Raw genomic sequence first — 13,989 nt, 5'->3', positions numbered from 1 at the left:
CAACATATATATATATATATATATATATATATATATATATATATATATATATATATATATATATATATATATATATATATATATATATATATATATATATATATATATATATATGATGTGAAGAGAATGATAAAATAGAATGGGGAGGATTCTTCCCTAGGACCCCCTTGATGCATTAATAGAATAAGAAGAAGAATTTTTTTGAGTTCTTCTTTAAAGAAAGAAAGTAGCTAAATGGGAAAGAAGAGATTTGGGGCGGGCGTACATGAAGGAAGAAGCGATTTAGAGGGGACGTGCATGATGAATTTTCTTAACAAAATGAGCTCCTGCGGGGAACCCCACGAACTCAGGATTCCATCGACTTGCTGTAACTGAACGCATGGCGGTTGTGGGGGTATCTTCAAAATTTTGAAATATTAAAATGCTTATTAGAGACTGAGAATTATAAGACATATTTTGTGAACTTTCGGTCAGCAGAGATTTTTTGTTATACCACGGTCATTGAAAAGATCAAAAATTAATTACTGCTACAAAAAAAAAGTGAGATCGACTCAACTTGAATATCAACCATGTTAGACTCGAGCTCGAGCCGAATTCGAGCCTAAGTTCGAGCTTGAATTCGAGCCTTGAGCATAATTATAAAAAAATAGTTATTATATTTTAAATTATTATTATATTGTAAATAAATATAATATTATTAAACATATATATACTTGACTAAGCTCGCGACCTTGGAGCCGGCTATTTTACTACTCGAACTCGATTCAAAAAACTGTTCGAGCTACTCAAGCTCGACTCAAGCGCAGTAACAATCCAGTCGAATTGAGCTTGGCCTCGAGTCGGGCTCGAGCTGCTTAGCTCATTTGCACCCAAACTGATGCATGCATTTGATATTTATGATCTTTTAGTTGCAAGTATGTCAAGCTAAAGAAAGAGCATCTTTTTGTTTGCCGTAATCAATTTATATTATTTTTTACAAAAACAGACGCTTGGACACTAAATGGAATATTCCATCTAAGGTCCCATACTTAATATTCCTGCAAATACGAAAAATCTGATGTTTTCGAAAATTATTGAGAAAAGTAATGGGGCATATGAGATGCCTGCATAAGAAAAAGGTTTGGAAAGGTGATACCTCAGCCTAGGTCGAATGAATGATAGTTGTCAATGTATAATATAACTCTACTTAATACATCATGTTTATTCTCTATGAATAAACCATGAATAATTTATAGAACTTTGAGATAATAAATTGTCTACAATTATAAAAGACATGCTCTCAAAGTCATTAGGCTAGTTAAAAATTTAAATAACTGAAGAATGCGTCATGATTTGGAGAACACTGTAACTTTGAGTTTGGAATTTCCAACTGTGGAAAAGCCAAATCCTATTGTTAAAGATTTTAGCTAATGGAGAGTTTTTCCTTCTGTAACTAACTATTTTCTTTTTTCTTTGGAGAGGTACCGGAGGTTTATAGGAGATAAAATGAAGAAGCTCATAAAACACCACTCATGTGGTATCCGTCCAATGTTATCACAAGGGATTCCTATAATGATCTCCTCTCTTTTTTGATAGACATCTCCTTTTTTTTTATAAAAAAAAGCAAAATAGGATGTGTGAGAGATTGATCAAGTAATTATATTGATGCAAGAATATCAGTTGGGACCCTCAAGCAATATCACTTAGATTGACAATTAACTAGGATTCAGATTTTAGGACCTGAACATAGCATCAAAGCAAGCAGGATTTGAAAATGTGCTATCAAAACGGGCAAAACTTCTTAACATTAACATTTTAGAATAATGACATATGATTCAAAATGGGGCACATCTTGAAATGATCAGGACCGAAGATTGAAACATATGTGTTGGTGGAGGCCTGAGGGGCCGAGTCAACGTTGGCGGAGGCCTGGAGGGCCGAGTCAGTCCCGCCGCCTGCCAACATGGATGCGCTGGAGGAGTAGGGTGGGTTATACCACTAGGGGGTCCCTGAACCCACTGGCGAGGCCCTGTCGGAGTTCGGAGTTGGGCGAGGCTTGGTCGGAGTCGACTCGTGGCGCTATGGGCCCCTGCGCTAGTTTAAGGAAATAAAGTTGCCTAGTTTAAGGAAATAAAGTTGCGCCTTCACTAACACCTGCGGGTTTTGGTGTAATGGTAGCGCTTGATCCTGACAATTGGTATCAGAGCCATAGGTCTCGAGTTCGAAACCCAGGCATCACGTTGGGGGGGGATTGTTGGCGGAGGCCTGAGGGGCTGAGTCAACGTTGGCGGAGGCCTGGAGGGCCGAGTCAATCCCGCCGCCTGCCAACATGGATGCGCTAGAGGGGTAGGGTGGGTTATACCACTAGGGGGTCCCTGAACCCACTGGTGAGGCCCTGTCGGAGTCCGGAGTTGGGCGAGGCTTGGTCGGAGTCGACTCGTGGCGCTATGGGCGTTTAAGGAAATAAAGTTGCGTCTTCACTAACACCTGCGGATTTTGGTGTAATGGTAGCGCTTGATCCTGACAATATGCTTGCCACATGAATGATGTACCATCACAATTACCATGGTCCAATAAAGTTCAAATAACTATTAGGGCAGGCGTACGAGACAATGTTGATGATTTCATGATGTTTGTGTACTTGCACTAAATTTGTCTAATGTAGTTGCCATCTCACCTTTCAAATTATAAAAATTATTGTTGGTGTGATAAAAAGAATCAAAGTACATTATCATGTAATGATAAGTTTCGCACCTAATGGTTCGTACATTGACACCCAAAGTGCGCCAAAGGTCGGTGCATGATTAAAGAGACCAAAGTTTAAAGGAGCTAACGAATTTTTAGCCTGCAGTTTAGCAATTAAACAAACTTATCATCTTTCCACCCCAATTGGAGGCATCTTTGGTGCTCAACACGACCCCACTTGATTGGTCCTCTAACTCAACTCTGACCTTATGGTGGTCCAGAAGAATACTATGTCGTTGGAAACCTAACATTGATTCAAATAATTTTAAAAGGACACATGAAGCAAATTAATGTGACCTTTGTCAACCAAGGTAATCAAATTAATTAAGAGAGATAATCATAAGAATCGTTGTCGCTAAGCAGCAAGGTATTGTTATTGTGTCACTAGACATCGCAACATAATTATTTTATCTTTAAGTAATCAGGATAAAGTAATGGACGGGCAGTAGTGCAAGTGTCGTTTGTTGAACAGTAGTTTATATGGCTAAGAACCTGCATGATGTTATTTTTTTTCCTTATCTAGAATGCATAAATTGAAATCAAGGGGGGCTTAATTGGTGGAAGTCGTGAGTTTGGTGGGGTATGGAAGCTCCATATGAGGCAAAAGAAAGAAGAAAACAAGGTAGAAGAGAGAGGAAGTGAGAAAAAAAAAGAAGAGAGGACTCAATCCTTTGCTGTTTCTTTAGGGTTCTCCCTTTGCCATACCTAAAAACTAGCATGAATTAGTCCTCCGATGCCCTCTAGATGTCATGTCAAGGCCCCTTGGTAGACCAGTGAGTGCTCCTTATCCTCTCCCACCCCAAAGCACAAAAGCCCAAAACAACTCGAAGTTGCCTACCACCAAACTCTCAAAAGAGGATGGGGGAGGCCGAGCTGCCCTTCCAGGCAGTGACACCTGTGTCCCCCCAGCTCACACTTACACTCCTCTCCCCCTCCTATGGCTTTGTTTCCATGAGGCTAAGGAAGGCTACACTAGGGCTGCATGTCCCCCCAAACTGAAAAATATCCACATGGTGGGCTTCATTGACTTGGAAATACAGAGCATGTCTCCCTTCATAATGTAGTAGCCTTCCTAGAGTTCCATGTCCTCTTCACCTTTGGTGAGACCTTGTGTCAAAACTTATAAGAATCATATGGATATATCGCATGCTTGGGTTCTCATGCACACTTGACACATGGATTATCTAGCCACAGCAGGCCAATGACGCTACGTACTAGATGTCTATAAAGTCTAAGCCTGAAAAAATTTGAGGTGGTTGAGACCTCTCTCTCTAGCTCAATGGTCCAGAAATACTTTGCAGAAGGGACATCTCACATCAGCATGTGAACTGCTTCACAAAGGTCATTCACTCAAGGACAGCAGAATCTACAATACAAGCTACGCTTCCAAAAGGTGAGAACTTTGAGCTAAGGATGGATCGACACAGCCCACCCACCAACCCACCCACCAACCCATTTCAAAGCTCTGGACTTTGAACAAGGTTCGAACACGGCAAGCATGAACGTTATCAGTTGCGCAATGCTCCCCTCATCTCACGACACCGCATCCTCATGGCGAATGCCTCGAAGGAAGGGGGGGAACAAAAGCGAGTGCAAGATTAGGCGTCAACCAACGGGACGACCGCCGTTGAGGTGACGGTGATCCGAGCTGGAAGGAATGGCGGGTACCACAAAAGTATTCGTCCACTTTTCTCTAAATTAGAACCGACTCCTCAAAGCAACGGTGGTGTTGTTCTTAAGAAAAAGGGCTTCAACAATCCCATTCCACCACATCTCATACTAATACTCTTATCATTCCATCATCATTTCCACTCTCAATATATTAAGATATCTCTTCGAGGGATGGAGAAAAGGAGGCATGGAAGTAGAGAGCTGGAGACATCCATGGAGAGTGAAAAAGCTTGGCCTGTGCCTCAGCAGCTGCATGACACGTGGTTTAAGCATCTTTGGCTTTGAAGAAAAAGAGAGGCTTCCTGGCGTTTGACCAGAATGCCTTGCTTCCAAAAACGATGGTTTGACAATTGGAACCCCCTGCATTAAAAATCTAAATCAGTTGGAGGCGGGGGCCGGGGAAATACTAGTGAAAGAGGAGGCATCATGGTGGACCTCAACGACTACCGAGTAAAAGAGAGTCCGTCCAGCCACAAAAATGGAAACCGAGTCCTTTCCTTTAATGGAAAGACGCAATCTCTGTTCAAAGTTTCGGACCAATCCGTTGATGATCGCCGAGAATTTATAAACGAGGGGCGCGCGGCAGCCAATTTTTTGGACCTCCGAGAGCCGATAACTTTGAATCGATGCATGTGTTTCAAAGTATTTACTGAATGGAGAAGACAAAAACAAGATGTTAAACGTTTCTTGGAACTCCCCCCATCAAAATCACTGCAATGGAAAAGAAGTTCATCGAACTCGATTTCCTTTTTATATTTTATATTTTATTTTTACTTTTGTTAAACAGTATTATTCTACATACAGATTCATGGATAATATACAAACATTCTTAGCTGGGTAGATTAAAAATAGCAAGCCTGAGTCCGGCCCAATTTTATGTGGGCCGGTAAAATGGAGGCTCAACCCAGCCCAATAAGCTGGAAAATATAGGCCCTAGCTCTCGGCAAGAATCATAATGGGGCTAGGCTAGATCATCCACAGTAGAAGAGTTTTGTTGCTTGTTCTGCTACTTATTCAGAAGAGTTACAGACTTACAGTTGGGGGTGAAACTGGGTCGGATAATATCCGTCGGATCTATTTTCATAATCAAAATAATTTAGATATGAATAAAAATTTGAATATCTGACTAATATCTGCATCCGTATTCATATCTGGCGTAGAAAAATAGATATGGATATCGATAGACAATTATCCGATCTATATTCGAATATTCGATTCTATTTGAAACTCTATTTAATTTTATATAGCACTCACAAACTTTTAAGAAAAACAAATGACCATAGTAATTTAATTTATCATCTACTTAGTAATATTCTAAAATTGTAGTCATAACATTTGATTATCCAATTTATATTTATATTTATATCCATATTTTCAGTATCTGATTTGTATTCATGTCCATTTAAATTAAATATTGACATGAATTTTTGCATTCTGCTAACATCTATATTCTAATCTATATTTATCAAATAAAATAAATATGGATACGAATATACTAATATATGATCGATATCCGATCCAATTTCAACTCTAGTTATAGCCATAAAAAATTGCAAAGAATATTAAATTTTAAGGACATAGTCAAATAATATTGCATGCTTTTTTGAGGTTAGTGGATAGTCAAATATTATGCTGTTTGCAGCATTTGTTTTTTGAATCGGAAACGGTGATTCCACCTCAAACCCACTTGCGGCAAGCAAATCATGGGATTCAGGGCTTATCCCAATGGGCACACCCCTCCAAAAATTCCAAGTATTTGAATGAGTAATTATTTTGTGGATGAATATCCCTCCATTTCTATCTTAAAAAGTTTTTTTTTTAAAAAAAAAACACTTTGTACAGTACCATATACGACAATTTTGAGATTTGAAAACAACAATATAAAATGTTCTCAGCACGCCACTTAATATGTGATGTCATTTCTGAATCTCAAAATCGATTATGTACAAGGGTATTTTAATTACAGAAAAATAGCCACCCCCAACCCAACCTCAAAAAAAAAAAAAAAAAAAAAAAAAAAAACTAAGTGCAGAGTCCTCTGAGCTAAATACTTCTTCTCATGCTGGAATTACTATGATTTTATATGGGCTTGATTTATTAGTGGATCCAAAACTGTACGATGTTATATTTAAGATGTAAAAGGCCAGAACCAACGCCCGAGAGCCCAACGGAGAGTGGAACTGCCAAATAAGATGTTATATTTAACTGTACATCATCCACATCCACACCCTCATCATCATCAGATGTTTGATTGTAAAAATCTAGCAAGTCTTACAAAAAAAAGTATACCACTATTAATCAGAACATATGAAGAAGAAAGCCATGAAGTAATTTAAAAAGACAAATAAGAACAATGAAAAAATGATGGCTATGACAATGCCAAAAACAGCAGTTGATAAAATTACTTAGAAGCCATGATCCAGTAGTTTTCTCAACTCTACTGCTAGTATTCATTTCTGCAGACATGATTTCAAAAGTGGAATTAGAAATATTAGGACCAGTTCTACAGAAGAAACAAGCCTACAAGTGCAAACCTATAAAGAATTAAACAAATTTCTACAAATTACAAAACCCTGACGTGTTACGTTCTCCCACGTTTTAACAGCCAGAAGCCCAAGGGTGGTTGTTGTTCTCGTTGTTGTTGTTGTTGTTGTTGTTGTATAGCTCGAGGCTAGAAATGGAACCAACTGGCCTATACGCACAATCCTATCCTATCCGAGCCCGTCATTGCACTTCGGACAGCCGTCCGTAGCATCATAAGTCCAGATTCTTTCTCATTTCGAGGAAAAGGTTCGGGAGGAAAGGAAAACAACAGAGGGATCCGAATCGGACCTGGGTGGAACTGACTGATTGACTCGACTTCAAGTTATACCGACCTATACCAACTGATTCTGTATGGTGCCATGGCTGGGCTTGAGAAGAGAGTCTTTGAACCTGTATTAAGGTTATACCATTCTATGCTGAGCGAATTGTACCATACCATTAAGGTACTGGTATAGCGAACTTCGATATATGTGTGTATGCATGTATGCACGCATGTATGTGTTAAAAAGTTGATAAATCTAGAAGTTTTCTCATAGAGGATTATTGCAAACCATGTAGTGAGGGGAAACCTCTCATATTATATTTCTTGCTCTTAGAATAATATGACATTATAGAACCAAAATTACCAAGTTCCTTTGATTGCAACTCCTAAAAGTCCTTCAGTTCAATGAGGAGACACATGAAGAAACAACAGTAGAAGAGATAACTAGGCACGTTTGTCAATCAAGTTTGTCATGGACGTTCAAATATATCACAACCAAATCTGCATAATCTATACACATCACAATGAATAAACAGGATAAAATTTTCCTACTGTTACAAGCTTCAAACTTGAAACATAAAGTTCTTTTGAACCTAGAAAGCACTATTCTATTAGGCTGGGTTAATTTGGGGAATAAGATCGAATAATAGCTTTTTAACACATTTAATCCACCTTATTCAGCCTACCACCAACATAGACAACTAGTTTAAATCACTTTTTTAAGGGCAAAATAAGTATTTCGGAAAACTTGGTACACCATAAATGATCTACCTCTTTCTTCTCCAAGCCCATTTATCCCACTTAACCAAACCCATCTAACCTGCTTAACCCAAGAATTTATTCTTACGAAAAGATGGAAAAGTTTAACCCTCCTATACCCTCCAACCTATTCCATTTAACCAAGCTAACATGAAATTTTTAATGCTTCAACTGCAACCTTAAATGTTAAAATTTCAAAGCAATGATAATGAAAAAAAAATTATAGTAGGAAGCCCACAAACTTCTATTTTATTTTTCACATGTTTGGAAATTTGTATATATTTACAACAAAATCCTTTGAATCATTTCCACAAAGGACATACGAAAGAATGGCTGAGATTGATATAGAGTATGCATATAAATCATTAGTGTAGCATGCACCAAAATCCAACAAAATCCATGATAGGAAATCTAGCAATTTTCATATTTTTTCCACACATGCTTGGACATTCATAAACATTCGATGACAATAACATATGGCAAAAAATATTACTGCAAAGAAAACTAAGAATTACTTGTAGGATGTATTAGAGGATGGACTATGCCTACAAACTAATTATTAGAAAATAGAATCCAAATATTCCCACCTCACCCCCCACCCCAACACTAGCCCCCCTCCTAACAAAAAAAAATCTAGCATTTCTTTCATTTTCCTCATGTTTGGACATTTAGACAAATTGTGACATAACAAACTTATAAAATTTACACATGGACACACACACACACACACACACACACACACACACACACAGAGATTTAAGATACTGAAAAGTTACCATGGAGTGAAGGGTTGGATGCTCCCCGAAAATGGCCAAAGGACGGGACTGTCTGCACAAAATGAAAAGGTTTGGACCCTCTTATCAAGACTCCTGAATACAAGCACGGAGCTCTAATATTAGTATCTATTGCATATTAATTGATGACGAAGTGCCATAATTGAAGATAAAAATGATGTTCCTGCCCCAGTTGAACAGTGCTCAAGTACCATAATCACAAATGGAAAGCATGAAAGTTCAAACACCTGCAAAAATTCGTTCCCTGGGAGACAGTTTGTCTAGAGCAAGAAACTTTTGGTGACAGATCCATCCTTGTGTGGGATGATATCTGCGAATTTATAGTGCAGATGGGCGGAAAACCGATAAGATGGTTTCAGTCTATTCAACAACTCAGCAGCAGGAATACTACCTACAGTGTTCTTCTGGACCTGAAAACAAATACTTCAAATCCTAAACATTGATATAAAATCAGGAAGTGTCAGCTTCTAGAGACATTCACTTATGACAACACAAGTTGAAATAAAACAATAAAGCACAAAAAATGACAAAAATATTTTGAAACGTTCATAATGTATACATATGTATACTTGGCATCAATATAGATTTTATTTCTGTCAATAACTTTAAACTACAAATATTAGTGATAATTCATAGAAAGAAGAGTGCTTGCCGTTTTGGAAAATCAAGTCCACTTGAGAGTAGGGTGAGCATGAATTATCAAGCTTTAAGATAGTAATGAGGAATCAATTAGAGCATTATCAAACACAATGCACAAACTATTTATTTGTGCTTGACGTCTAGGCTAAGCTATTTAATCATGCAGAATAAAACTTAGTTAGCAACCGTTTGTGTGAACAGAATGAATGACATAATCTGTTACTACTGCATAGGATCAAATTGAACAACAAAAAAATAATGTGGCTGCACCAAAAAAAAAATGTTATAAGCATCCCCAGTAAACTATGACTAAGGCTGCAAATGGGTCGGGTTGACCCATGACCCGACCCACTGAGACCCGATCCGACCCAGTTTAAAGAACCTGTGGGGTCAAGTTGGGTTCTAAAATTAAACCCATTTCATTTTTCGGGTCCGGTCTAGATTTACTAAATTCTGGCCCTACCCGACCCAACTCCTTTGATTTTTGGAACAATTTTAGATTTCTTACTCTACGACCCGACACTTTTAATTTTTCTTACAATTTTGGACAATTTTTCTTATTACTTTCAAAAAATGGAGGCTACTGGGAGATAAGCATACTTAGAGTTTTATGGCTTCGATATGTTCTCTCTCTCTTTCTCGCCATATGTGCATACTTCAATTTCATGGATATTGTGGGACATGTTGACTCTTTTTCTTCCGATTCTTCTGACACTATATAGATATTGGTTTGGGGAAGAGAACAAGTTCAACAACAACGATCAATAGCTCAGTTTTTATAGATCAATTGGGAGAATTCATTCCAAAAGCAGCCAATCTAGAATGACATTTCAAACTGTGTCAGCAATTTCCAAAATAACATTAACATTCCCACCCCGAGCATTGGCATCCTTCATGCTTTGTCTCTTAAAATCTCTATAAGTGATGGATATCACGAATTGCTGTTTGAAGTACTGTTTTTTATAATGCACCCAAATTTCATTTCCCTAGCCAAAGAGAAACATTTGGTTGGGACTCAAGCGATTTGTGCAAATATTGTAAATTATTTTAACAGTAAAGTAAAGCAGAACTTAGTGTCAGTAAACAGTTTACTAAGGCCCTGTTTGGGAGAGCTTTTGGAGGGCCAAAAAGCACTTTCTGGCCCTCCAAAAGTACTTTTAGGGAAAAAAGTGTGTTTGGTAAAATTTCCAAGAAGCTGTTTCAGCTTTTGCGGGAAGCTGAAAACAGCTTTTTGGCAGAAGCTCAATTTTGGAGCTTTCCGAAAACACTGTTTTCAGCTTTGTCGGGAAGCTGTATTTTTGACCAAAATACCCCCATTTAAAAGTTTCTTTTTCCTCCCAAAAATCTCAATCCCACCGCCTCTTTCTCTCTCGCCATCCCCCCCTCTCTCTCTCTCTCTTCCTCTCTATCTCCTTCTCCTCAATGCCGTCGGCCCTCCTCTTTTTTTTTTTTTTTTTTTTTGGAGGCAGCCACCACGCCGGCCACCCGTGGCCGCGCCCCCAGCCCCCACCCGAGCCCCCCACCGCTGCGACCCACCACATAGCCAAAAAAAAAGGAAGGGGAGGAAGGGGCCGCCATGGCCGCTGCCTCCCCGGCCGGCCCGCCATCTCGGCCCCCTCCCGAGGCCCTCCCTCCCCCGCGGTCGCCGCGGCACGCCGTCCCGGCCCCCTCCGAGCCCCTCCTCCCCCGCGGTCGCCACGGCACGCCGTCCCGGCCCTCTCCCGAGCCCCCCTCCCCCCGCGGTCGTCGGGGCCCGCCGTCCCGGCCCCCTCCCGAGCCCCCCCTCCCCCGCGATCGCCGCGGCACGCCGTCCCGGCCGCCTCCCGAGCCCCCCTCCCCCCGCGGTCGTCGGGGCCCGCCGTCCCGGCCCCCTCCCGAGCCCCCCTCCCCCCGCGGCCGTCGGGGCCCGCTGTCCCGGCCCCGTCCCGAGCCCCCCTCCTCCCGCGGCCGCCGCGGCCCGCCATCCCGGCCCCCCTCCCGCGGCCCGGTCCCCCTTCCGGCGCCGCCGGCTTCGCGGGAGAAGAAGAAAGGAGAAGAAGGAAAGAGAGGAAGGAAGGAGAAGAAGAGAAGAAAAAAGAAAAGAAAAAAAAAAGAAGAAAAGGAAAGAAAAAAAGAGAAGAAAAAAAAGAAAAGGAAAAAAAAGAAAAATAAAGAAAAATAAATAAATAAATAAATATGTATATAAATGAACGAATAAATAAATAAATAAAATAATAAATAAATATATTTCAATGAAATAAAATAATAAATAAATAAATAAATAAAAATATTAGTAATTATTTAACCAATTTTTTTACCTAGTTAGAAAATTTGTTAGAGAAATAAATGTTCATCAAAAGAGTAAAAAATTAATTTATACTAATAATTATAATATTTTATACATTTATTATTGTATTATACTATAAATATAATATAATATAATATTATGTTATGTTAAATAATTTAATATTATTTTAAATTATTATCCTATAGTATACAATGTTATAGTACTATATTATAATAATATTATGTTACATTACATTAATATTATACTATATCATATATTTATGTATTAATATATATTATATTTTATTATGCACTATTGTATAATACTAATAATGTCCTTTATGGTCATTTTGTCATACAAAAGTACTTTCTCAGTTTGTTTACCAAACAAATGTTAAAGTGCCACAGCACTTTAGAAATATAGTTACCAAACAACAAACAGCTTTTTATAAAAGCTCTACTTCCAACAGCTCTACTTCTAACAGCTCTACTTCCAACAGCTCTACTGCCAACAGCTCCCCCAAACAGGGCCTAAGTCAGAGATGTATCTCAACGCTGCAATGCAAAATAATTTTACAACCCGGTAGCATTTGATTCCAATGAAACCGAAACAACAAAAAGAATAGATCCGGAGATTGTTTTTTTTATTTGCTCAATATTGATAATGCATCAAACAATCGGATAAGAACAGTGGACTATGAACTCAAAGCGAACAAGAAGAAGAAGCTCAATTGACCCTTACCTTCATGTTATCCTTTGAGCAATCCGAAAGGGACGGAACAAGAGGATATTTACAGAAGACCTTATAGAACCCGCTGTATCTAATACTGCAAGAAGACGGAGAGAAGAGGGGAGGACACATAAGCAATACCATTAATACTAAAACACAAGATTATACGATAAGAAAAAAGTATGGCGGTGAGGGCGGGCGGCCGGCGAGGAGGAAAAGAAAAGAATAAAACAGGGGATGGCTTACCGATCGAAATCCGGCAATCTTGCGAGGACATTCCGGCCGGCGACAGTGGTCCGATGAAAGGTGAGGTCAGGCGAGGCCCTGAGAAGGGAGACACGGCGAGGAAAGGCGACGGCTGGTGGGAAATTTTTTTCTACGTTTCCGGCAACAGCGATCAACTGACGCCCCACGAGGGTGGGATATCGAGCTTTATCGCGCGTGCCGCACGCGCCCAGCTGCGGCTGGGTTGTTCAAGGCCAATTCAGGCGGGTCAAGCGGATCAAGGCCGGTTCAGATTTTCGACCGGCCGAAGGGCCTGGGCCTCGCAGAGTGGGGCCAGTTTCGAATCAAGCTGAAGCAGACCCAAGCGCAGCTTAACAGTTAACAGTAGTATTTTTCTTTTCTGAAATCCATGTAATTTGATAATTACTTAAAGAAAATAACAAATTTTTATCTTTATGAAACTCAGATGTGAGCTAGGATTAGCAGTTTTGAAAATTTTGTAACTTAGATCAATAATAGATTCGGCATGAGGTTCCAGCCACCCCTTCGTACATACACTCACAATAATGGCTCAACATCTTGGACTTCTGCTAGCGGTGCATGTCTTTTCTTCTTTTTTTTTTTTTTCTTTTTTTTTTGCTAGGAAAAAAAAAGAAAGGGAGGAGGAAGGGAGGAGCCCACCCAAGCATAGCAGCCCCTACTGGACTCCCACCCCGCCAGGAGAATGTTCGATGTGGATAAAAATTATCGTGTGTTGTGCACTCCGGCCGGTTTTACTCATACTCTCCCCATTTGTGGGCTGGCTCGGTGATCCCTTTGGGCTCCGACACGAACCCTCCATGTGAGTACGTCACACCTGACACCACCGAAACTACCAGCAGACTAGTAGTCCTTTTAAATTTTATGTCTGAGCAGGGAGTATTCGGTCTCCTCAATTTAATCGACGCCCGCACGTTTCAAATTCGGAACCACTTGGTTGGAAATAAGACCCCGTTCCGTTGAGCTACCACCTCAGTGACAGCGGTGCATGTCTTTAAGAGAAAATTTTTGCAGCTAATTGGTTAGCAGGTATAAGAGTGAATTTTGATTTGCGGAGCTTCAACCCTTTCTTTAACTTGCTCAAATTATTAGCTTGAACGCCGTTATTTTGTCAGATATAATATTTTATTATATATTTTTTTAATAAGATGGTTAAATCATACAACCCTAGTATAACTAAGTGCATAGAAGTCGAAAGATAAAATATGACGGGAAAAAAATGGAGTAGTCTCGTATTCGTTCTACAAATAATGTTTAGGGCTCGTTTGGTTCGCGGGAAGCATTTTCCTTCCTAGGAATATGATTCCTGGGAAACAAATTCCTAGGAAGAGGATGCC

At 39.7% G+C, this 13,989-nt stretch overlaps 1 long non-coding RNA gene across 2 annotated transcripts; it reads right to left on the bottom strand.

Annotated features, from left to right (window-relative positions):
- Positions 1-6,421: 6,421 nt before the first annotated feature.
- LOC120113352 (uncharacterized) lies at positions 6,422-12,804 on the bottom strand. 2 transcript variants are annotated; one of them, XR_005515267.2, is made up of 5 exons: positions 12,635-12,804; positions 12,401-12,485; positions 8,982-9,164; positions 8,737-8,829; positions 6,422-7,329 (listed from the first exon to the last, which is right to left on the bottom strand). It is a non-coding gene; the product is annotated as an uncharacterized LOC120113352 (long non-coding RNA). The 2 variants fall into 2 exon arrangements; XR_015973759.1 differs by having other exon boundaries at positions 8,737-9,164.
- Between the last annotated feature and the right edge of the window lie 1,185 nt (positions 12,805-13,989).

This window comes from Phoenix dactylifera, chromosome 15 (assembly GCF_051530095.1).
Source record: "Phoenix dactylifera cultivar Ajwa chromosome 15, Ajwa_hap1_PhDact_Kaust_v1.1, whole genome shotgun sequence".
NCBI lineage: Eukaryota > Viridiplantae > Streptophyta > Magnoliopsida > Arecales > Arecaceae > Phoenix > Phoenix dactylifera.
The sequence above is the reverse complement of the archived record's forward strand: the minus strand, read 5'-3'. Positions and strand labels throughout refer to the sequence as shown.